This window comes from Leuciscus leuciscus (genome assembly GCF_965113295.1).
Source record: "Leuciscus leuciscus genome assembly, chromosome: 7".
NCBI lineage: Eukaryota > Metazoa > Chordata > Actinopteri > Cypriniformes > Leuciscidae > Leuciscus > Leuciscus leuciscus.
In genome coordinates, this window is record NC_138731.1 from 13,036,112 (window position 1) to 13,039,330 (window position 3,219).

Sequence of the window (3,219 nt, forward strand, 5' to 3'; positions counted from 1 at the left end):
TTTAAAACTCGTATAAATATCCCTTCTTCAAACACAACAAAGGATTTGGTCTTTCAAAAGGCTTTAAACATTTCAACCCTTGTATTAAACTTGAAGAAAATGTCTATCGTTGGTTAAATGTTTCACCTTAATATCCTTTTACTGCTGTAGAAGTGCGTAGAGGGATAAATGTCACCTGAAGAAGAACACAGTCTTTCGCAATCCGTAGTGTATCGTTTAATCCTTGATTTCAGCCGTAGTTATCCATAAACGAACCACATTTGACCATCGGAAATCGACCTGCTGCCCGTGAACATCCACTTCTTAAAGACCCGTCGGCATGGACACCAGTCATTAACGCAGCAGAGTCGAACGACGAATGGCCAAGCTCTTACTGCAGCTACCCCACTTGAATGATGATCAAATTACTCCTTAAACTGATGTTTCCATTAGCGTTTTATTCGTGACACTCATGTAGACACCGTAAGAGCTACAGCAAAAACACAAACAATAAAAACAAACAAACACTGTCACTCCAACACATTAACCAACATCACAATAAAACTATACAATTACAAAAATGATAAACATTACACTTAGTTTACCTTATAACCCTCAAATGGGATGCACAAAACTTCATGGGGGGGAAGAAAACCGTCATGCAATAAGCTGCGTCCTTCACGAAAGTGTGCGCACATACACATAGCGGAAACAGAACGTGCTTTATACACATGTTGGTGCACGTTAAGGCCGTATCATAATAAAAGTCCTTCAAAATAACTATACACATAGATCGGTACAGACCTTATAAATTCAAACAAATTAGCAATCATTTACAGGGAGACCAAAGTCCCTCCATATCAGCTCCACCACCCATTCCCCGGGCCTCGGCCCCTGTCTCGACAGAGTGTCTGCTCCTATATTCTGAACCCCGGGGAGGTAGGCTGCCCTGAGTGACAGGAACTTCCCCTGGGACCACAAGAGGATATGGCGTGCCCGATTGGATAATGGGCGCGAGCGCAAACCCCCTTGGTGGTTGATATAGGCGACTACCGACGTGTTGTCCGTATGTACTAACACATGGTGTCCCCTGAGACCTGTGATAAAGCTCCTCAGAGCCCGGAAGACAGCTAACATCTCTAGGCTATAGAATGCCAGGAACGATGATGGTCTTCCCACAGACCTTGAGATGAGCGACCCTCAGGATCGCTCCCCAACCCGTGAGGGAAGCATCCGTCGTTAGCAGTTTGCGACGACAAGGAGCTCCCAGCACTGGGCCCTGGGACAGGAACCAAGGTTTCTTCCACATAACCAAGGCACGTAGGCATCGCCGCGTGACCTTGATTGTGCGAAATGGGTTGCCCCTCGGGGAAACCCCTCTGGTCCTGAGCCACCACTGCAGGGGCCTCATGTGCAGTAGTCCAAAAGGTATCCCGTTGGAAGCTGCTGCCATGAGACCCAACAGTCTCTGGAACTGTTTGACAGTGAGTAGCTGGCCTAGCTTTACACTTTTCACAGCTGCAAGGATGGAATCTACACGTGGCGGTGACAGGCGCGCCTGCATCGACACTGAATCCCAAACCACGCCTAAAAAAGTGGTCCCCTGAAGTGGAGAAAGCACACTCTTCTTGGCGTTCAGCCGTAACCCCAGCTCTTTCATGTGGGCGAGAACAACATCTCGATGTTGAACCGCCAACTGATGCGACTGAGCTAAATCAACCAATCGTCGATGTAGTTCATGATGCGAATACCCTGGAGGCGCCGAGGCGCCAGAGCTGCATCCACGCATTTGGTGAAAGTGCGGGGTGATAAAGCCAGGCCGAATGGAAGAACTCGATATTGGTATGCTTTGCCCCCGAAAGCAAACCTCAGGAACTTCCAATGACAAGGACGGATGGAAATATGGAAATATGCGTTCTTGAGGTCTATCGTGACAAACCAGTCCTCGGACCTGATCTGTGACACGATTTGTCTCAATGTTAACATTTTGAACTTGAGCTGAATGAATGACTTGTTCAGAACTCGAAGATCTAAAATGGGACGCAATCCCCCGTCCTTCTTTGGAACTATGAAGTACCGGCTGTAAAACCCGGTTTCCCTGTCGGAGGGAGGTACATATTCTATGGCCCCTATCTCTAACAGAGTGTTTACTTCCTGTTCCATAACCAGAACCTGCTCGGGGCCCACCACTGTGGGCAGGACCCCCATAAACCGAGTTGGGCGTTTCTAGAATTGTATCTGATACCCTCTTGCCACGGTCTGCAGGACCCAACGAGAAACATTTGACAGTAGCTTCCACGCTGTCAAAGATTCTACTAGAGGTACCAGCCTCTCGAGACTGGTTTCTGGATTGTGTTGCTGTTGAGTAGTCGGTTCGTCGCACCGGCAGGGAACGACCGAACAGACTGCTCTAGCACCCTCCTCAGAGGGGGCGGGCATCCCGAGGCCACTACGTTTCCGGGTGGACCTTGAGATATGTGCTCGCCGGAGACCGCTGCACCCTGTAACACTGGAGGCGGCAGGGTTGGCAGAACGGTCCCCTGAGGGCACCGTGAAAAGAGGTGTTAACCGCTCTGCTTCGGGGGGACTACCCTCATTTGTCCTGAGCCCTCAGACATCAGGACTTTTTCCCAGCAGCCTTCTTGGCGGTAATAACGGTCCGCAGATCCGTTTTACCCCTCGAAGACTGCTGGGTTTGAGAGCGCCCTCCGTGTCCCCGAGCTTTTTGTGGGGGAGCACGGAAGGAAACGCTCTGTTTCTGAGTGGCACGGTGCTCAGCGCTCTTTTTAGATGAGTGAGGCTGCTCCCGCTCAGCAGCCTCAATGAAAGAACGGCGGGGGAGAAGTTTCTGAAGTGCAGCTGCCTGTTTTGAAGCTTCTTGTGATTTAGCTACAGCACTGTTAACTGCATCTCCAAATAACCCTTGAGTGGATACTGGTGCATCTAAAAGAACATGTTTTTCTTTGTCCTTTATGTCACTTAAGTTGAGCCACAGATGCCTCTCAGTGGCCACCAGGGCTGCCATAGAGCGGCCGATGGATTTAGCCGTCTCCTTGGTGGCCTTGAGAGACAAATCTGTGGCTCTACGCAGTTCAGACACCGTATCAGCACTAATACCCCCGCCATCCTCAGAATCACCCAATAACTCAGCCTGGTAAGCCTGCATTATGGACATTGTATGTAAACACGCTGCAGCTTGACCGGCGGCGGCATAAGCTTTATGAACCAGGGAAGATGTAA

At 49.6% G+C, this 3,219-nt stretch overlaps 1 long non-coding RNA gene across 1 annotated transcript; it reads right to left on the reverse strand.

The window, feature by feature from the left end:
* Window positions 1-417: 417 nt before the first annotated feature.
* On the reverse strand, window positions 418-813 carry LOC309502910. Its single transcript, XR_014207431.1, has 2 exons — window positions 585-813; window positions 418-469 (listed from the first exon to the last, which is right to left on the reverse strand). It is a non-coding gene; the product is annotated as an uncharacterized lncRNA (long non-coding RNA).
* Window positions 814-3,219: the final 2,406 nt, after the last annotated feature.